The sequence below is a fragment of the Staurois parvus genome, unplaced genomic scaffold (assembly GCF_062004578.1).
Source record: "Staurois parvus isolate SC_StPar_1 unplaced genomic scaffold, SC_StPar_1.0 ptg002628l, whole genome shotgun sequence".
In the NCBI taxonomy this organism is placed as follows: Eukaryota; Metazoa; Chordata; class Amphibia; order Anura; family Ranidae; genus Staurois; species Staurois parvus.
Window position 1 is genome coordinate 9175 of NW_028320424.1, and position 13326 is coordinate 22500.

Consider the following 13326-nt stretch of genomic DNA (forward strand, 5'->3'; position numbering starts at 1 on the left):
AATGGCCAGCTTGCCAAGCACCAATTGAAGTAGATTGAGGGCTCCAAAGAGAAGCGCCTACGGCCACATCACTCTGAATGCGCCCGATCTCGTCTGATCTCGGAAGCTAAGCAGCGTAGGGCCTGGTTAGTACCTGGATGGGAGACCGCCTGGGAATACCAGGTGCTGTAGGCTTTTGTCTTTTGCTCGGCTTCTTTTTCGGCTCAAATGGCCAGCTTGCCAAGCACCAATTGAAGTAGATTGAGGGCTCCAAAGAGAAGCGCCTACGGCCACATCACTCTGAATGCGCCCGATCTCGTCTGATCTCGGAAGCTAAGCAGCGTAGGGCCTGGTTAGTACCTGGATGGGAGACCGCCTGGGAATACCAGGTGCTGTAGGCTTTTGTCTTTTGCTCGGCTTCTTTTTCGGCTCAAATGGCCAGCTTGCCAAGCACCAATTGAAGTAGATTGAGGGCTCCAAAGAGAAGCGCCTACGGCCACATCACTCTGAATGCGCCCGATCTCGTCTGATCTCGGAAGCTAAGCAGCGTAGGGCCTGGTTAGTACCTGGATGGGAGACCGCCTGGGAATACCAGGTGCTGTAGGCTTTTGTCTTTTGCTCGGCTTCTTTTCGGCTCAAATGGCCAGCTTGCCAAGCACCAATTGAAGTAGATTGAGGGCTCCAAAGAGAAGCGCCTACGGCCACATCACTCTGAATGCACCCGATCTCGTCTGATCTCGGAAGCTAAGCAGCGTAGGGCCTGGTTAGTACCTGGATGGGAGACCGCCTGGGAATACCAGGTGCTGTAGGCTTTTGTCTTTTGCTCGGCTTCTTTTTCGGCTCAAATGGCCAGCTTGCCAAGCACCAATTGAAGTAGATTGAGGGCTCCAAAGAGAAGCGCCTACGGCCACATCACTCTGAATGCGCCCGATCTCGTCTGATCTCGGAAGCTAAGCAGCGTAGGGCCTGGTTAGTACCTGGATGGGAGACCGCCTGGGAATACCAGGTGCTGTAGGCTTTTGTCTTTTGCTCGGCTTCTTTTTCGGCTCAAATGGCCAGCTTGCCAAGCACCAATTGAAGTAGATTGAGGGCTCCAAAGAGAAGCGCCTACGGCCACATCACTCTGAATGCGCCCGATCTCGTCTGATCTCGGAAGCTAAGCAGCGTAGGGCCTGGTTAGTACCTGGATGGGAGACCGCCTGGGAATACCAGGTGCTGTAGGCTTTTGTCTTTTGCTCGGCTTCTTTTTCGGCTCAAATGGCCAGCTTGCCAAGCACCAATTGAAGTAGATTGAGGGCTCCAAAGAGAAGCGCCTACGGCCACATCACTCTGAATGCGCCCGATCTCGTCTGATCTCGGAAGCTAAGCAGCGTAGGGCCTGGTTAGTACCTGGATGGGAGACCGCCTGGGAATACCAGGTGCTGTAGGCTTTTGTCTTTTGCTCGGCTTCTTTTTCGGCTCAAATGGCCAGCTTGCCAAGCACCAATTGAAGTAGATTGAGGGCTCCAAAGAGAAGCGCCTACGGCCACATCACTCTGAATGCGCCCGATCTCGTCTGATCTCGGAAGCTAAGCAGCGTAGGGCCTGGTTAGTACCTGGATGGGAGACCGCCTGGGAATACCAGGTGCTGTAGGCTTTTGTCTTTTGCTCGGCTTCTTTTTCGGCTCAAATGGCCAGCTTGCCAAGCACCAATTGAAGTAGATTGAGGGCTCCAAAGAGAAGCGCCTACGGCCACATCACTCTGAATGCGCCCGATCTCGTCTGATCTCGGAAGCTAAGCAGCGTAGGGCCTGGTTAGTACCTGGATGGGAGACCGCCTGGGAATACCAGGTGCTGTAGGCTTTTGTCTTTTGCTCGGCTTCTTTTTCGGCTCAAATGGCCAGCTTGCCAAGCACCAATTGAAGTAGATTGAGGGCTCCAAAGAGAAGCGCCTACGGCCACATCACTCTGAATGCGCCCGATCTCGACTGATCTCGGAAGCTAAGCAGCGTAGGGCCTGGTTAGTACCTGGATGGGAGACCGCCTGGGAATACCAGGTGCTGTAGGCTTTTGTCTTTTGCTCGGCTTCTTTTTCGGCTCAAATGGCCAGCTTGCCAAGCACCAATTGAAGTAGATTGAGGGCTCCAAAGAGAAGCGCCTACGGCCACATCACTCTGAATGCGCCCGATCTCGTCTGATCTCGGAAGCTAAGCAGCGTAGGGCCTGGTTAGTACCTGGATGGGAGACCGCCTGGGAATACCAGGTGCTGTAGGCTTTTGTCTTTTGCTCGGCTTCTTTTTCGGCTCAAATGGCCAGCTTGCCAAGCACCAATTGAAGTAGATTGAGGGCTCCAAAGAGAAGCGCCTACGGCCACATCACTCTGAATGCGCCCGATCTCGTCTGATCTCGGAAGCTAAGCAGCGTAGGGCCTGGTTAGTACCTGGATGGGAGACCGCCTGGGAATACCAGGTGCTGTAGGCTTTTGTCTTTTGCTCGGCTTCTTTTTCGGCTCAAATGGCCAGCTTGCCAAGCACCAATTGAAGTAGATTGAGGGCTCCAAAGAGAAGCGCCTACGGCCACATCACTCTGAATGCGCCCGATCTCGTCTGATCTCGGAAGCTAAGCAGCGTAGGGCCTGGTTAGTACCTGGATGGGAGACCGCCTGGGAATACCAGGTGCTGTAGGCTTTTGTCTTTTGCTCGGCTTCTTTTTCGGCTCAAATGGCCAGCTTGCCAAGCACCAATTGAAGTAGATTGAGGGCTCCAAAGAGAAGCGCCTACGGCCACATCACTCTGAATGCGCCCGATCTCGTCTGATCTCGGAAGCTAAGCAGCGTAGGGCCTGGTTAGTACCTGGATGGGAGACCGCCTGGGAATACCAGGTGCTGTAGGCTTTTGTCTTTTGCTCGGCTTCTTTTTCGGCTCAAATGGCCAGCTTGCCAAGCACCAATTGAAGTAGATTGAGGGCTCCAGAGAGAAGCGCCTACGGCCACATCACTCTGAATGCGCCCGATCTCGTCTGATCTCGGAAGCTAAGCAGCGTAGGGCCTGGTTAGTACCTGGATGGGAGACCGCCTGGGAATACCAGGTGCTGTAGGCTTTTGTCTTTTGCTCGGCTTCTTTTTCGGCTCAAATGGCCAGCTTGCCAAGCACCAATTGAAGTAGATTGAGGGCTCCAAAGAGAAGCGCCTACGGCCACATCACTCTGAATGCGCCCGATCTCGTCTGATCTCGGAAGCTAAGCAGCGTAGGGCCTGGTTAGTACCTGGATGGGAGACCGCCTGGGAATACCAGGTGCTGTAGGCTTTTGTCTTTTGCTCGGCTTCTTTTTCGGCTCAAATGGCCAGCTTGCCAAGCACCAATTGAAGTAGATTGAGGGCTCCAAAGAGAAGCGCCTACGGCCACATCACTCTGAATGCGCCCGATCTCGTCTGATCTCGGAAGCTAAGCAGCGTAGGGCCTGGTTAGTACCTGGATGGGAGACCGCCTGGGAATACCAGGTGCTGTAGGCTTTTGTCTTTTGCTCGGCTTCTTTTTCGGCTCAAATGGCCAGCTTGCCAAGCACCAATTGAAGTAGATTGAGGGCTCCAAAGAGAAGCGCCTACGGCCACATCACTCTGAATGCGCCCGATCTCGTCTGATCTCGGAAGCTAAGCAGCGTAGGGCCTGGTTAGTACCTGGATGGGAGACCGCCTGGGAATACCAGGTGCTGTAGGCTTTTGTCTTTTGCTCGGCTTCTTTTTCGGCTCAAATGGCCAGCTTGCCAAGCACCAATTGAAGTAGATTGAGGGCTCCAAAGAGAAGCGCCTACGGCCACATCACTCTGAATGCGCCCGATCTCGTCTGATCTCGGAAGCTAAGCAGCGTAGGGCCTGGTTAGTACCTGGATGGGAGACCGCCTGGGAATACCAGGTGCTGTAGGCTTTTGTCTTTTGCTCGGCTTCTTTTTCGGCTCAAATGGCCAGCTTGCCAAGCACCAATTGAAGTAGATTGAGGGCTCCAAAGAGAAGCGCCTACGGCCACATCACTCTGAATGCGCCCGATCTCGTCTGATCTCGGAAGCTAAGCAGCGTAGGGCCTGGTTAGTACCTGGATGGGAGACCGCCTGGGAATACCAGGTGCTGTAGGCTTTTGTCTTTTGCTCGGCTTCTTTTTCGGCTCAAATGGCCAGCTTGCCAAGCACCAATTGAAGTAGATTGAGGGCTCCAAAGAGAAGCGCCTACGGCCACATCACTCTGAATGCGCCCGATCTCGTCTGATCTCGGAAGCTAAGCAGCGTAGGGCCTGGTTAGTACCTGGATGGGAGACCGCCTGGGAATACCAGGTGCTGTAGGCTTTTGTCTTTTGCTCGGCTTCTTTTTCGGCTCAAATGGCCAGCTTGCCAAGCACCAATTGAAGTAGATTGAGGGCTCCAAAGAGAAGCGCCTACGGCCACATCACTCTGAATGCGCCCGATCTCGTCTGATCTCGGAAGCTAAGCAGCGTAGGGCCTGGTTAGTACCTGGATGGGAGACCGCCTGGGAATACCAGGTGCTGTAGGCTTTTGTCTTTTGCTCGGCTTCTTTTTCGGCTCAAATGGCCAGCTTGCCAAGCACCAATTGAAGTAGATTGAGGGCTCCAAAGAGAAGCGCCTACGGCCACATCACTCTGAATGCGCCCGATCTCGTCTGATCTCGGAAGCTAAGCAGCGTAGGGCCTGGTTAGTACCTGGATGGGAGACCGCCTGGGAATACCAGGTGCTGTAGGCTTTTGTCTTTTGCTCGGCTTCTTTTTCGGCTCAAATGGCCAGCTTGCCAAGCACCAATTGAAGTAGATTGAGGGCTCCAAAGAGAAGCGCCTACGGCCACATCACTCTGAATGCGCCCGATCTCGTCTGATCTCGGAAGCTAAGCAGCGTAGGGCCTGGTTAGTACCTGGATGGGAGACCGCCTGGGAATACCAGGTGCTGTAGGCTTTTGTCTTTTGCTCGGCTTCTTTTTCGGCTCAAATGGCCAGCTTGCCAAGCACCAATTGAAGTAGATTGAGGGCTCCAAAGAGAAGCGCCTACGGGCCACATCACTCTGAATGCGCCCGATCTCGTCTGATCTCGGAAGCTAAGCAGCGTAGGGCCTGGTTAGTACCTGGATGGGAGACCGCCTGGGAATACCAGGTGCTGTAGGCTTTTGTCTTTTGCTCGGCTTCTTTTTCGGCTCAAATGGCCAGCTTGCCAAGCACCAATTGAAGTAGATTGAGGGCTCCAAAGAGAAGCGCCTACGGCCACATCACTCTGAATGCGCCCGATCTCGTCTGATCTCGGAAGCTAAGCAGCGTAGGGCCTGGTTAGTACCTGGATGGGAGACCGCCTGGGAATACCAGGTGCTGTAGGCTTTTGTCTTTTGCTCGGCTTCTTTTTCGGCTCAAATGGCCAGCTTGCCAAGCACCAATTGAAGTAGATTGAGGGCTCCAAAGAGAAGCGCCTACGGCCACATCACTCTGAATGCGCCCGATCTCGTCTGATCTCGGAAGCTAAGCAGCGTAGGGCCTGGTTAGTACCTGGATGGGAGACCGCCTGGGAATACCAGGTGCTGTAGGCTTTTGTCTTTTGCTCGGCTTCTTTTTCGGCTCAAATGGCCAGCTTGCCAAGCACCAATTGAAGTAGATTGAGGGCTCCAAAGAGAAGCGCCTACGGCCACATCACTCTGAATGCGCCCGATCTCGTCTGATCTCGGAAGCTAAGCAGCGTAGGGCCTGGTTAGTACCTGGATGGGAGACCGCCTGGGAATACCAGGTGCTGTAGGCTTTTGTCTTTTGCTCGGCTTCTTTTTCGGCTCAAATGGCCAGCTTGCCAAGCACCAATTGAAGTAGATTGAGGGCTCCAAAGAGAAGCGCCTACGGCCACATCACTCTGAATGCGCCCGATCTCGTCTGATCTCGGAAGCTAAGCAGCGTAGGGCCTGGTTAGTACCTGGATGGGAGACCGCCTGGGAATACCAGGTGCTGTAGGCTTTTGTCTTTTGCTCGGCTTCTTTTTCGGCTCAAATGGCCAGCTTGCCAAGCACCAATTGAAGTAGATTGAGGGCTCCAAAGAGAAGCGCCTACGGCCACATCACTCTGAATGCGCCCGATCTCGTCTGATCTCGGAAGCTAAGCAGCGTAGGGCCTGGTTAGTACCTGGATGGGAGACCGCCTGGGAATACCAGGTGCTGTAGGCTTTTGTCTTTTGCTCGGCTTCTTTTTCGGCTCAAATGGCCAGCTTGCCAAGCACCAATTGAAGTAGATTGAGGGCTCCAAAGAGAAGCGCCTACGGCCACATCACTCTGAATGCGCCCAATCTCGTCTGATCTCGGAAGCTAAGCAGCGTAGGGCCTGGTTAGTACCTGGATGGGAGACCGCCTGGGAATACCAGGTGCTGTAGGCTTTTGTCTTTTGCTCGGCTTCTTTTTCGGCTCAAATGGCCAGCTTGCCAAGCACCAATTGAAGTAGATTGAGGGCTCCAAAGAGAAGCGCCTACGGCCACATCACTCTGAATGCGCCCGATCTCGTCTGATCTCGGAAGCTAAGCAGCGTAGGGCCTGGTTAGTACCTGGATGGGAGACCGCCTGGGAATACCAGGTGCTGTAGGCTTTTGTCTTTTGCTCGGCTTCTTTTTCGGCTCAAATGGCCAGCTTGCCAAGCACCAATTGAAGTAGATTGAGGGCTCCAAAGAGAAGCGCCTACGGCCACATCACTCTGAATGCGCCCCGATCTCGTCTGATCTCGGAAGCTAAGCAGCGTAGGGCCTGGTTAGTACCTGGATGGGAGACCGCCTGGGAATACCAGGTGCTGTAGGCTTTTGTCTTTTGCTCGGCTTCTTTTTCGGCTCAAATGGCCAGCTTGCCAAGCACCAATTGAAGTAGATTGAGGGCTCCAAAGAGAAGCGCCTACGGCCACATCACTCTGAATGCGCCCGATCTCGTCTGATCTCGAAGCTAAGCAGCGTAGGGCCTGGTTAGTACCTGGATGGGAGACCGCCTGGGAATACCAGGTGCTGTAGGCTTTTGTCTTTTGCTCGGCTTCTTTTTCGGCTCAAATGGCCAGCTTGCCAAGCACCAATTGAAGTAGATTGAGGGCTCCAAAGAGAAGCGCCTACGGCACATCACTCTGAATGCGCCCGATCTCGTCTGATCTCAGAAGCTAAGCAGCGTAGGGCCTGGTTAGTACCTGGATGGGAGACCGCCTGGGAATACCAGGTGCTGTAGGCTTTTGTCTTTTGCTCGGCTTCTTTTTCGGCTCAAATGGCCAGCTTGCCAAGCACCAATTGAAGTAGATTGAGGGCTCCAAAGAGAAGCGCCTACGGCCACATCACTCTGAATGCGCCCGATCTCGTCTGATCTCGGAAGCTAAGCAGCGTAGGGCCTGGTTAGTACCTGGATGGGAGACCGCCTGGGAATACCAGGTGCTGTAGGCTTTTGTCTTTTGCTCGGCTTCTTTTTCGGCTCAAATGGCCAGCTTGCCAAGCACCAATTGAAGTAGATTGAGGGCTCCAAAGAGAAGCGCCTACGGCCACATCACTCTGAATGCGCCCGATCTCGTCTGATCTCGGAAGCTAAGCAGCGTAGGGCCTGGTTAGTACCTGGATGGGAGACCACCTGGGAATACCAGGTGCTGTAGGCTTTTGTCTTTTGCTCGGCTTCTTTTTCGGCTCAAATGGCCAGCTTGCCAAGCACCAATTGAAGTAGATTGAGGGCTCCAAAGAGAAGCGCCTACGGCCACATCACTCTGAATGCGCCCGATCTCGTCTGATCTCGGAAGCTAAGCAGCGTAGGGCCTGGTTAGTACCTGGATGGGAGACCGCCTGGGAATACCAGGTGCTGTAGGCTTTTGTCTTTTGCTCGGCTTCTTTTTCGGCTCAAATGGCCAGCTTGCCAAGCACCAATTGAAGTAGATTGAGGGCTCCAAAGAGAAGCGCCTACGGCCACATCACTCTGAATGCGCCCGATCTCGTCTGATCTCGGAAGCTAAGCAGCGTAGGGCCTGGTTAGTACCTGGATGGGAGACCGCCTGGGAATACCAGGTGCTGTAGGCTTTTGTCTTTTGCTCGGCTTCTTTTTCGGCTCAAATGGCCAGCTTGCCAAGCACCAATTGAAGTAGATTGAGGGCTCCAAAGAGAAGCGCCTACGGCCACATCACTCTGAATGCGCCCGATCTCGTCTGATCTCGGAAGCTAAGCAGCGTAGGGCCTGGTTAGTACCTGGATGGGAGACCGCCTGGGAATACCAGGTGCTGTAGGCTTTTGTCTTTTGCTCGGCTTCTTTTTCGGCTCAAATGGCCAGCTTGCCAAGCACCAATTGAAGTAGATTGAGGGCTCCAAAGAGAAGCGCCTACGGCCACATCACTCTGAATGCGCCCGATCTCGTCTGATCTCGGAAGCTAAGCAGCGTAGGGCCTGGTTAGTACCTGGATGGGAGACCGCCTGGGAATACCAGGTGCTGTAGGCTTTTGTCTTTTGCTCGGCTTCTTTTTCGGCTCAAATGGCCAGCTTGCCAAGCACCAATTGAAGTAGATTGAGGGCTCCAAAGAGAAGCGCCTACGGCCACATCACTCTGAATGCGCCCGATCTCGTCTGATCTCGGAAGCTAAGCAGCGTAGGGCCTGGTTAGTACCTGGATGGGAGACCGCCTGGGAATACCAGGTGCTGTAGGCTTTTGTCTTTTGCTCGGCTTCTTTTTCGGCTCAAATGGCCAGCTTGCCAAGCACCAATTGAAGTAGATTGAGGGCTCCAAAGAGAAGCGCCTACGGCCACATCACTCTGAATGCGCCCGATCTCGTCTGATCTCGGAAGCTAAGCAGCGTAGGGCCTGGTTAGTACCTGGATGGGAGACCGCCTGGGAATACCAGGTGCTGTAGGCTTTTGTCTTTTGCTCGGCTTCTTTTTCGGCTCAAATGGCCAGCTTGCCAAGCACCAATTGAAGTAGATTGAGGGCTCCAAAGAGAAGCGCCTACGGCCACATCACTCTGAATGCGCCCGATCTCGTCTGATCTCGGAAGCTAAGCAGCGTAGGGCCTGGTTAGTACCTGGATGGGAGACCGCCTGGGAATACCAGGTGCTGTAGGCTTTTGTCTTTTGCTCGGCTTCTTTTTCGGCTCAAATGGCCAGCTTGCCAAGCACCAATTGAAGTAGATTGAGGGCTCCAAAGAGAAGCGCCTACGGCCACATCACTCTGAATGCGCCCGATCTCGTCTGATCTCGGAAGCTAAGCAGCGTAGGGCCTGGTTAGTACCTGGATGGGAGACCGCCTGGGAATACCAGGTGCTGTAGGCTTTTGTCTTTTGCTCGGCTTCTTTTTCGGCTCAAATGGCCAGCTTGCCAAGCACCAATTGAAGTAGATTGAGGGCTCCAAAGAGAAGCGCCTACGGCCACATCACTCTGAATGCGCCCGATCTCGTCTGATCTCGGAAGCTAAGCAGCGTAGGGCCTGGTTAGTACCTGGATGGGAGACCGCCTGGGAATACCAGGTGCTGTAGGCTTTTGTCTTTTGCTCGGCTTCTTTTTCGGCTCAAATGGCCAGCTTGCCAAGCACCAATTGAAGTAGATTGAGGGCTCCAAAGAGAAGCGCCTACGGCCACATCACTCTGAATGCGCCCGATCTCGTCTGATCTCGGAAGCTAAGCAGCGTAGGGCCTGGTTAGTACCTGGATGGGAGACCGCCTGGGAATACCAGGTGCTGTAGGCTTTTGTCTTTTGCTCGGCTTCTTTTTCGGCTCAAATGGCCAGCTTGCCAAGCACCAATTGAAGTAGATTGAGGGCTCCAAAGAGAAGCGCCTACGGCCACATCACTCTGAATGCGCCCGATCTCGTCTGATCTCGGAAGCTAAGCAGCGTAGGGCCTGGTTAGTACCTGGATGGGAGACCGCCTGGGAATACCAGGTGCTGTAGGCTTTTGTCTTTTGCTCGGCTTCTTTTTCGGCTCAAATGGCCAGCTTGCCAAGCACCAATTGAAGTAGATTGAGGGCTCCAAAGAGAAGCGCCTACGGCCACATCACTCTGAATGCGCCCGATCTCGTCTGATCTCGGAAGCTAAGCAGCGTAGGGCCTGGTTAGTACCTGGATGGGAGACCGCCTGGGAATACCAGGTGCTGTAGGCTTTTGTCTTTTGCTCGGCTTCTTTTTCGGCTCAAATGGCCAGCTTGCCAAGCACCAATTGAAGTAGATTGAGGGCTCCAAAGAGAAGCGCCTACGGCCACATCACTCTGAATGCGCCCGATCTCGTCTGATCTCGGAAGCTAAGCAGCGTAGGGCCTGGTTAGTACCTGGATGGAGACCGCCTGGGAATACCAGGTGCTGTAGGCTTTTGTCTTTTGCTCGGCTTCTTTTTCGGCTCAAATGGCCAGCTTGCCAAGCACCAATTGAAGTAGATTGAGGGCTCCAAAGAGAAGCGCCTACGGCCACATCACTCTGAATGCGCCCGATCTCGTCTGATCTCGGAAGCTAAGCAGCGTAGGGCCTGGTTAGTACCTGGATGGGAGACCGCCTGGGAATACCAGGTGCTGTAGGCTTTTGTCTTTTGCTCGGCTTCTTTTTCGGCTCAAATGGCCAGCTTGCCAAGCACCAATTGAAGTAGATTGAGGGCTCCAAAGAGAAGCGCCTACGGCCACATCACTCTGAATGCGCCCGATCTCGTCTGATCTCGGAAGCTAAGCAGCGTAGGGCCTGGTTAGTACCTGGATGGGAGACCGCCTGGGAATACCAGGTGCTGTAGGCTTTTGTCTTTTGCTCGGCTTCTTTTTCGGCTCAAATGGCCAGCTTGCCAAGCACCAATTGAAGTAGATTGAGGGCTCCAAAGAGAAGCGCCTACGGCCACATCACTCTGAATGCGCCCGATCTCGTCTGATCTCGGAAGCTAAGCAGCGTAGGGCCTGGTTAGTACCTGGATGGGAGACCGCCTGGGAATACCAGGTGCTGTAGGCTTTTGTCTTTTGCTCGGCTTCTTTTTCGGCTCAAATGGCCAGCTTGCCAAGCACCAATTGAAGTAGATTGAGGGCTCCAAAGAGAAGCGCCTACGGCCACATCACTCTGAATGCGCCCGATCTCGTCTGATCTCGGAAGCTAAGCAGCGTAGGGCCTGGTTAGTACCTGGATGGGAGACCGCCTGGGAATACCAGGTGCTGTAGGCTTTTGTCTTTTGCTCGGCTTCTTTTTCGGCTCAAATGGCCAGCTTGCCAAGCACCAATTGAAGTAGATTGAGGGCTCCAAATAGAAGCGCCTACGGCCACATCACTCTGAATGCGCCCGATCTCGTCTGATCTCTGGAAGCTAAGCAGCGTAGGGCCTGGTTAGTACCTGGATGGGAGACCGCCTGGGAATACCAGGTGCTGTAGGCTTTTGTCTTTTGCTCGGCTTCTTTTTCGGCTCAAATGGCCAGCTTGCCAAGCACCAATTGAAGTAGATTGAGGGCTCCAAAGAGAAGCGCCTACGGCCACATCACTCTGAATGCGCCCGATCTCGTCTGATCTCGGAAGCTAAGCAGCGTAGGGCCTGGTTAGTACCTGGATGGGAGACCGCCTGGGAATACCAGGTGCTGTAGGCTTTTGTCTTTTGCTCGGCTTCTTTTTCGGCTCAAATGGCCAGCTTGCCAAGCACCAATTGAAGTAGATTGAGGGCTGCTCCAAAGAGAAGCGCCTACGGCCACATCACTCTGAATGCGCCCGATCTCGTCTGATCTCGGAAGCTAAGCAGCGCAGGGCCTGGTTAGTACCTGGATGGGAGACCGCCTGGGAATACCAGGTGCTGTAGGCTTTTGTCTTTTGCTCGGCTTCTTTTTCGCCTCAAATGGCCAGCTTGCCAAGCACCAATTGAAGTAGATTGAGGGCTCCAAAGAGAAGCGCCTACAGCCACATCACTCTGAATGCGCCCGATCTCGTCTGATCTCGGAAGCTAAGCAGCGTAGGGCCTGGTTAGTACCTGGATGGGAGACCGCCTGGGAATACCAGGTGCTGTAGGCTTTTGTCTTTTGCTCGGCTTCTTTTTCGCCTCAAATGGCCAGCTTGCCAAGCACCAATTGAAGTAGATTGAGGGCTCCAAAGAGAAGCGCCTACGGCCACATCACTCTGAATGCGCCCGATCTCGTCTGATCTCGGAAGCTGAGCAGCGTAGGGGCTGGTTAGTACCTGGATGGGAGACCGCCTGGGAATACCAGGTGCTGTAGGCTTTTGTCTTTTGCTCGGCTTCTTTTTCGCCTCAAATGGCCAGCTTGCCAAGCACCAATTGAAGTAGATTGAGGGCTCCAAAGAGAAGCGCCTACGGCCACATCACTCTGAATGCGCCCGATCTCGTCTGATCTCGGAAGCTAAGCAGCGTAGGGCCTGGTTAGTACCTGGATGGGAGACCGCCTGGGAATACCAGGTGCTGTAGGCTTTTGTCTTTTGCTCGGCTTCTTTTTCGCCTCAAATGGCCAGCTTGCCAAGCACCAATTGAAGTAGATTGAGGGCTCCAAAGAGAAGCGCCTACGGCCACATCACTCTGAATGCGCCCGATCTCGTCTGATCTCGGAAGCTAAGCAGCGTAGGGCCTGGTTAGTACCTGGATGGGAGACCGCCTGGGAATACCAGGTGCTGTAGGCTTTTGTCTTTTGCTCGGCTTCTTTTTCGCCTCAAATGGCCAGCTTGCCAAGCACCAATTGAAGTAGATTGAGGGCTCCAAAGAGAAGCGCCTACGGCCACATCACTCTGAATGCGCCCGATCTCGTCTGATCTCGGAAGCTAAGCAGCGTAGGGCCTGGTTAGTACCTGGATGGGAGACCGCCTGGGAATACCAGGTGCTGTAGGCTTTTGTCTTTTGCTCGGCTTCTTTTTCGCCTCAAATGGCCAGCTTGCCAAGCACCAATTGAAGTAGATTGAGGGCTCCAAAGAGAAGCGCCTACGGCCACATCACTCTGAATGCGCCCGATCTTGTCTGATCTCGGAAGCTAAGCAGCGTAGGGCCTGGTTAGTACCTGGATGGGAGACCGCCTGGGAATACCAGGTGCTGTAGGCTTTTGTCTTTTGCTCGGCTTCTTTTTCGCCTCAAATGGCCAGCTTGCCAAGCACCAATTGAAGTAGATTGAGGGCTCCAAAGAGAAGCGCCTACGGCCACATCACTCTGAATGCGCCCGATCTCGTCTGATCTCGGAAGCTAAGCAGCGTAGGGCCTGGTTAGTACCTGGATGGGAGACCGCCTGGGAATACCGGGTGCTGTAGGCTTTTGTCTTTTGCTCGGCTTCTTTTTCGCCTCAAATGGCCAGCTTGCCAAGCACCAATTGAAGTAGATTGAGGGCTCCAAAGAGAAGCGCCTACGGCCACATCACTCTGAATGCGCCCGATCTCGTCTGATCTCGGAAGCTAAGCAGCGTAGGGCCTGGTTAGTACCTGGATG

At 53.9% G+C, this 13326-nt stretch overlaps 61 non-coding genes and 4 pseudogenes across 61 annotated transcripts in view; all 65 read left to right on the forward strand.

The window, feature by feature from the left end:
- The first annotated feature begins 55 nt into the window (after window positions 1-55).
- On the forward strand, window positions 56-174 carry LOC149430052 (5S ribosomal RNA). The gene has a single exon (XR_016310004.1). It is a non-coding gene; the product is annotated as a 5S ribosomal RNA (ribosomal RNA).
- An 87-nt stretch (window positions 175-261) lies between these two features.
- Window positions 262-380, forward strand: LOC149430053 (5S ribosomal RNA). Its single transcript, XR_016310015.1, has one exon. It is a non-coding gene; the product is annotated as a 5S ribosomal RNA (ribosomal RNA).
- Window positions 381-467: 87 nt separating this feature from the next.
- On the forward strand, window positions 468-586 carry LOC149430054 (5S ribosomal RNA). Its single transcript, XR_016310026.1, has one exon. It is a non-coding gene; the product is annotated as a 5S ribosomal RNA (ribosomal RNA).
- An 86-nt stretch (window positions 587-672) lies between these two features.
- Window positions 673-791, forward strand: LOC149430055 (5S ribosomal RNA). The gene has a single exon (XR_016309776.1). It is a non-coding gene; the product is annotated as a 5S ribosomal RNA (ribosomal RNA).
- Window positions 792-878: 87 nt separating this feature from the next.
- LOC149430056 (5S ribosomal RNA) lies at window positions 879-997 on the forward strand. The gene has a single exon (XR_016310037.1). It is a non-coding gene; the product is annotated as a 5S ribosomal RNA (ribosomal RNA).
- Window positions 998-1084: 87 nt separating this feature from the next.
- On the forward strand, window positions 1085-1203 carry LOC149430057 (5S ribosomal RNA). The gene has a single exon (XR_016310048.1). It is a non-coding gene; the product is annotated as a 5S ribosomal RNA (ribosomal RNA).
- Window positions 1204-1290: 87 nt separating this feature from the next.
- LOC149430058 (5S ribosomal RNA) lies at window positions 1291-1409 on the forward strand. The gene has a single exon (XR_016309498.1). It is a non-coding gene; the product is annotated as a 5S ribosomal RNA (ribosomal RNA).
- Window positions 1410-1496: 87 nt separating this feature from the next.
- Window positions 1497-1615, forward strand: LOC149430059 (5S ribosomal RNA). Its single transcript, XR_016309509.1, has one exon. It is a non-coding gene; the product is annotated as a 5S ribosomal RNA (ribosomal RNA).
- Window positions 1616-1702: 87 nt separating this feature from the next.
- LOC149430060 (5S ribosomal RNA) lies at window positions 1703-1821 on the forward strand. Its single transcript, XR_016309520.1, has one exon. It is a non-coding gene; the product is annotated as a 5S ribosomal RNA (ribosomal RNA).
- An 87-nt stretch (window positions 1822-1908) lies between these two features.
- On the forward strand, window positions 1909-2027 carry LOC149430061 (5S ribosomal RNA). Its single transcript, XR_016310047.1, has one exon. It is a non-coding gene; the product is annotated as a 5S ribosomal RNA (ribosomal RNA).
- Window positions 2028-2114: 87 nt separating this feature from the next.
- LOC149430062 (5S ribosomal RNA) lies at window positions 2115-2233 on the forward strand. The gene has a single exon (XR_016309531.1). It is a non-coding gene; the product is annotated as a 5S ribosomal RNA (ribosomal RNA).
- Window positions 2234-2320: 87 nt separating this feature from the next.
- LOC149430063 (5S ribosomal RNA) lies at window positions 2321-2439 on the forward strand. Its single transcript, XR_016309543.1, has one exon. It is a non-coding gene; the product is annotated as a 5S ribosomal RNA (ribosomal RNA).
- An 87-nt stretch (window positions 2440-2526) lies between these two features.
- LOC149430064 (5S ribosomal RNA) lies at window positions 2527-2645 on the forward strand. The gene has a single exon (XR_016309555.1). It is a non-coding gene; the product is annotated as a 5S ribosomal RNA (ribosomal RNA).
- Window positions 2646-2732: 87 nt separating this feature from the next.
- Window positions 2733-2851, forward strand: LOC149430065 (5S ribosomal RNA). The gene has a single exon (XR_016309560.1). It is a non-coding gene; the product is annotated as a 5S ribosomal RNA (ribosomal RNA).
- An 87-nt stretch (window positions 2852-2938) lies between these two features.
- On the forward strand, window positions 2939-3057 carry LOC149430066 (5S ribosomal RNA). The gene has a single exon (XR_016309561.1). It is a non-coding gene; the product is annotated as a 5S ribosomal RNA (ribosomal RNA).
- An 87-nt stretch (window positions 3058-3144) lies between these two features.
- On the forward strand, window positions 3145-3263 carry LOC149430067 (5S ribosomal RNA). Its single transcript, XR_016309562.1, has one exon. It is a non-coding gene; the product is annotated as a 5S ribosomal RNA (ribosomal RNA).
- An 87-nt stretch (window positions 3264-3350) lies between these two features.
- Window positions 3351-3469, forward strand: LOC149430068 (5S ribosomal RNA). Its single transcript, XR_016309563.1, has one exon. It is a non-coding gene; the product is annotated as a 5S ribosomal RNA (ribosomal RNA).
- An 87-nt stretch (window positions 3470-3556) lies between these two features.
- LOC149430069 (5S ribosomal RNA) lies at window positions 3557-3675 on the forward strand. Its single transcript, XR_016309564.1, has one exon. It is a non-coding gene; the product is annotated as a 5S ribosomal RNA (ribosomal RNA).
- An 87-nt stretch (window positions 3676-3762) lies between these two features.
- LOC149430070 (5S ribosomal RNA) lies at window positions 3763-3881 on the forward strand. Its single transcript, XR_016309565.1, has one exon. It is a non-coding gene; the product is annotated as a 5S ribosomal RNA (ribosomal RNA).
- An 87-nt stretch (window positions 3882-3968) lies between these two features.
- LOC149430071 (5S ribosomal RNA) lies at window positions 3969-4087 on the forward strand. The gene has a single exon (XR_016309567.1). It is a non-coding gene; the product is annotated as a 5S ribosomal RNA (ribosomal RNA).
- An 87-nt stretch (window positions 4088-4174) lies between these two features.
- On the forward strand, window positions 4175-4293 carry LOC149430072 (5S ribosomal RNA). The gene has a single exon (XR_016309568.1). It is a non-coding gene; the product is annotated as a 5S ribosomal RNA (ribosomal RNA).
- Window positions 4294-4380: 87 nt separating this feature from the next.
- Window positions 4381-4499, forward strand: LOC149430073 (5S ribosomal RNA). The gene has a single exon (XR_016309569.1). It is a non-coding gene; the product is annotated as a 5S ribosomal RNA (ribosomal RNA).
- An 87-nt stretch (window positions 4500-4586) lies between these two features.
- On the forward strand, window positions 4587-4705 carry LOC149430074 (5S ribosomal RNA). The gene has a single exon (XR_016309571.1). It is a non-coding gene; the product is annotated as a 5S ribosomal RNA (ribosomal RNA).
- Window positions 4706-4792: 87 nt separating this feature from the next.
- LOC149430075 (5S ribosomal RNA) lies at window positions 4793-4911 on the forward strand. Its single transcript, XR_016309572.1, has one exon. It is a non-coding gene; the product is annotated as a 5S ribosomal RNA (ribosomal RNA).
- Window positions 4912-4998: 87 nt separating this feature from the next.
- On the forward strand, window positions 4999-5118 carry LOC149430076 (5S ribosomal RNA). The gene has a single exon (XR_016309548.1). It is a non-coding gene; the product is annotated as a 5S ribosomal RNA (ribosomal RNA).
- An 87-nt stretch (window positions 5119-5205) lies between these two features.
- LOC149430077 (5S ribosomal RNA) lies at window positions 5206-5324 on the forward strand. Its single transcript, XR_016309573.1, has one exon. It is a non-coding gene; the product is annotated as a 5S ribosomal RNA (ribosomal RNA).
- An 87-nt stretch (window positions 5325-5411) lies between these two features.
- On the forward strand, window positions 5412-5530 carry LOC149430078 (5S ribosomal RNA). Its single transcript, XR_016309574.1, has one exon. It is a non-coding gene; the product is annotated as a 5S ribosomal RNA (ribosomal RNA).
- Window positions 5531-5617: 87 nt separating this feature from the next.
- On the forward strand, window positions 5618-5736 carry LOC149430079 (5S ribosomal RNA). The gene has a single exon (XR_016309575.1). It is a non-coding gene; the product is annotated as a 5S ribosomal RNA (ribosomal RNA).
- Window positions 5737-5823: 87 nt separating this feature from the next.
- On the forward strand, window positions 5824-5942 carry LOC149430080 (5S ribosomal RNA). Its single transcript, XR_016309576.1, has one exon. It is a non-coding gene; the product is annotated as a 5S ribosomal RNA (ribosomal RNA).
- Window positions 5943-6029: 87 nt separating this feature from the next.
- On the forward strand, window positions 6030-6148 carry LOC149430081 (5S ribosomal RNA). The gene has a single exon (XR_016309577.1). It is a non-coding gene; the product is annotated as a 5S ribosomal RNA (ribosomal RNA).
- An 87-nt stretch (window positions 6149-6235) lies between these two features.
- LOC149430082 (5S ribosomal RNA) lies at window positions 6236-6354 on the forward strand. Its single transcript, XR_016309532.1, has one exon. It is a non-coding gene; the product is annotated as a 5S ribosomal RNA (ribosomal RNA).
- Window positions 6355-6441: 87 nt separating this feature from the next.
- On the forward strand, window positions 6442-6560 carry LOC149430083 (5S ribosomal RNA). The gene has a single exon (XR_016309578.1). It is a non-coding gene; the product is annotated as a 5S ribosomal RNA (ribosomal RNA).
- Window positions 6561-6647: 87 nt separating this feature from the next.
- On the forward strand, window positions 6648-6767 carry LOC149430084 (5S ribosomal RNA). Its single transcript, XR_016309530.1, has one exon. It is a non-coding gene; the product is annotated as a 5S ribosomal RNA (ribosomal RNA).
- Window positions 6768-6854: 87 nt separating this feature from the next.
- LOC149430085 (5S ribosomal RNA) lies at window positions 6855-6972 on the forward strand (annotated as a pseudogene).
- Window positions 6973-7059: 87 nt separating this feature from the next.
- LOC149430086 (5S ribosomal RNA) lies at window positions 7060-7177 on the forward strand (annotated as a pseudogene).
- Window positions 7178-7264: 87 nt separating this feature from the next.
- On the forward strand, window positions 7265-7383 carry LOC149430087 (5S ribosomal RNA). Its single transcript, XR_016309579.1, has one exon. It is a non-coding gene; the product is annotated as a 5S ribosomal RNA (ribosomal RNA).
- An 87-nt stretch (window positions 7384-7470) lies between these two features.
- On the forward strand, window positions 7471-7589 carry LOC149430088 (5S ribosomal RNA). The gene has a single exon (XR_016309682.1). It is a non-coding gene; the product is annotated as a 5S ribosomal RNA (ribosomal RNA).
- Window positions 7590-7676: 87 nt separating this feature from the next.
- LOC149430089 (5S ribosomal RNA) lies at window positions 7677-7795 on the forward strand. Its single transcript, XR_016309580.1, has one exon. It is a non-coding gene; the product is annotated as a 5S ribosomal RNA (ribosomal RNA).
- Window positions 7796-7882: 87 nt separating this feature from the next.
- Window positions 7883-8001, forward strand: LOC149430090 (5S ribosomal RNA). Its single transcript, XR_016309582.1, has one exon. It is a non-coding gene; the product is annotated as a 5S ribosomal RNA (ribosomal RNA).
- Window positions 8002-8088: 87 nt separating this feature from the next.
- On the forward strand, window positions 8089-8207 carry LOC149430091 (5S ribosomal RNA). Its single transcript, XR_016309583.1, has one exon. It is a non-coding gene; the product is annotated as a 5S ribosomal RNA (ribosomal RNA).
- An 87-nt stretch (window positions 8208-8294) lies between these two features.
- LOC149430092 (5S ribosomal RNA) lies at window positions 8295-8413 on the forward strand. Its single transcript, XR_016309584.1, has one exon. It is a non-coding gene; the product is annotated as a 5S ribosomal RNA (ribosomal RNA).
- Window positions 8414-8500: 87 nt separating this feature from the next.
- LOC149430093 (5S ribosomal RNA) lies at window positions 8501-8619 on the forward strand. The gene has a single exon (XR_016309585.1). It is a non-coding gene; the product is annotated as a 5S ribosomal RNA (ribosomal RNA).
- An 87-nt stretch (window positions 8620-8706) lies between these two features.
- LOC149430094 (5S ribosomal RNA) lies at window positions 8707-8825 on the forward strand. The gene has a single exon (XR_016309586.1). It is a non-coding gene; the product is annotated as a 5S ribosomal RNA (ribosomal RNA).
- An 87-nt stretch (window positions 8826-8912) lies between these two features.
- LOC149430095 (5S ribosomal RNA) lies at window positions 8913-9031 on the forward strand. Its single transcript, XR_016309588.1, has one exon. It is a non-coding gene; the product is annotated as a 5S ribosomal RNA (ribosomal RNA).
- Window positions 9032-9118: 87 nt separating this feature from the next.
- Window positions 9119-9237, forward strand: LOC149430096 (5S ribosomal RNA). Its single transcript, XR_016309589.1, has one exon. It is a non-coding gene; the product is annotated as a 5S ribosomal RNA (ribosomal RNA).
- An 87-nt stretch (window positions 9238-9324) lies between these two features.
- On the forward strand, window positions 9325-9443 carry LOC149430097 (5S ribosomal RNA). The gene has a single exon (XR_016309590.1). It is a non-coding gene; the product is annotated as a 5S ribosomal RNA (ribosomal RNA).
- Window positions 9444-9530: 87 nt separating this feature from the next.
- Window positions 9531-9649, forward strand: LOC149430098 (5S ribosomal RNA). Its single transcript, XR_016309591.1, has one exon. It is a non-coding gene; the product is annotated as a 5S ribosomal RNA (ribosomal RNA).
- An 87-nt stretch (window positions 9650-9736) lies between these two features.
- LOC149430099 (5S ribosomal RNA) lies at window positions 9737-9855 on the forward strand. Its single transcript, XR_016309592.1, has one exon. It is a non-coding gene; the product is annotated as a 5S ribosomal RNA (ribosomal RNA).
- An 87-nt stretch (window positions 9856-9942) lies between these two features.
- LOC149430100 (5S ribosomal RNA) lies at window positions 9943-10061 on the forward strand. Its single transcript, XR_016309594.1, has one exon. It is a non-coding gene; the product is annotated as a 5S ribosomal RNA (ribosomal RNA).
- Window positions 10062-10148: 87 nt separating this feature from the next.
- LOC149430101 (5S ribosomal RNA) lies at window positions 10149-10266 on the forward strand. Its single transcript, XR_016309546.1, has one exon. It is a non-coding gene; the product is annotated as a 5S ribosomal RNA (ribosomal RNA).
- Window positions 10267-10353: 87 nt separating this feature from the next.
- LOC149430102 (5S ribosomal RNA) lies at window positions 10354-10472 on the forward strand. The gene has a single exon (XR_016309595.1). It is a non-coding gene; the product is annotated as a 5S ribosomal RNA (ribosomal RNA).
- Window positions 10473-10559: 87 nt separating this feature from the next.
- On the forward strand, window positions 10560-10678 carry LOC149430103 (5S ribosomal RNA). The gene has a single exon (XR_016309596.1). It is a non-coding gene; the product is annotated as a 5S ribosomal RNA (ribosomal RNA).
- An 87-nt stretch (window positions 10679-10765) lies between these two features.
- On the forward strand, window positions 10766-10884 carry LOC149430104 (5S ribosomal RNA). Its single transcript, XR_016309597.1, has one exon. It is a non-coding gene; the product is annotated as a 5S ribosomal RNA (ribosomal RNA).
- Window positions 10885-10971: 87 nt separating this feature from the next.
- LOC149430105 (5S ribosomal RNA) lies at window positions 10972-11090 on the forward strand. Its single transcript, XR_016309598.1, has one exon. It is a non-coding gene; the product is annotated as a 5S ribosomal RNA (ribosomal RNA).
- An 87-nt stretch (window positions 11091-11177) lies between these two features.
- On the forward strand, window positions 11178-11297 carry LOC149430106 (5S ribosomal RNA; annotated as a pseudogene).
- An 87-nt stretch (window positions 11298-11384) lies between these two features.
- LOC149430107 (5S ribosomal RNA) lies at window positions 11385-11503 on the forward strand. Its single transcript, XR_016309599.1, has one exon. It is a non-coding gene; the product is annotated as a 5S ribosomal RNA (ribosomal RNA).
- A 90-nt stretch (window positions 11504-11593) lies between these two features.
- On the forward strand, window positions 11594-11712 carry LOC149430108 (5S ribosomal RNA). Its single transcript, XR_016309977.1, has one exon. It is a non-coding gene; the product is annotated as a 5S ribosomal RNA (ribosomal RNA).
- An 87-nt stretch (window positions 11713-11799) lies between these two features.
- Window positions 11800-11918, forward strand: LOC149430109 (5S ribosomal RNA). Its single transcript, XR_016309978.1, has one exon. It is a non-coding gene; the product is annotated as a 5S ribosomal RNA (ribosomal RNA).
- Window positions 11919-12005: 87 nt separating this feature from the next.
- On the forward strand, window positions 12006-12124 carry LOC149430110 (5S ribosomal RNA; annotated as a pseudogene).
- An 87-nt stretch (window positions 12125-12211) lies between these two features.
- LOC149430111 (5S ribosomal RNA) lies at window positions 12212-12330 on the forward strand. The gene has a single exon (XR_016309600.1). It is a non-coding gene; the product is annotated as a 5S ribosomal RNA (ribosomal RNA).
- An 87-nt stretch (window positions 12331-12417) lies between these two features.
- On the forward strand, window positions 12418-12536 carry LOC149430112 (5S ribosomal RNA). The gene has a single exon (XR_016309601.1). It is a non-coding gene; the product is annotated as a 5S ribosomal RNA (ribosomal RNA).
- Window positions 12537-12623: 87 nt separating this feature from the next.
- Window positions 12624-12742, forward strand: LOC149430113 (5S ribosomal RNA). Its single transcript, XR_016309602.1, has one exon. It is a non-coding gene; the product is annotated as a 5S ribosomal RNA (ribosomal RNA).
- Window positions 12743-12829: 87 nt separating this feature from the next.
- LOC149430114 (5S ribosomal RNA) lies at window positions 12830-12948 on the forward strand. The gene has a single exon (XR_016310049.1). It is a non-coding gene; the product is annotated as a 5S ribosomal RNA (ribosomal RNA).
- An 87-nt stretch (window positions 12949-13035) lies between these two features.
- On the forward strand, window positions 13036-13154 carry LOC149430115 (5S ribosomal RNA). The gene has a single exon (XR_016309997.1). It is a non-coding gene; the product is annotated as a 5S ribosomal RNA (ribosomal RNA).
- An 87-nt stretch (window positions 13155-13241) lies between these two features.
- LOC149430116 (5S ribosomal RNA) overlaps window positions 13242-13326 on the forward strand; it is a 119-nt gene continuing 34 nt past the window's right edge. The window contains exon 1 of the ribosomal RNA XR_016309603.1: window positions 13242-13326. This exon is cut by the window's right edge and continues 34 nt beyond it. This is a non-coding gene — a ribosomal RNA (5S ribosomal RNA).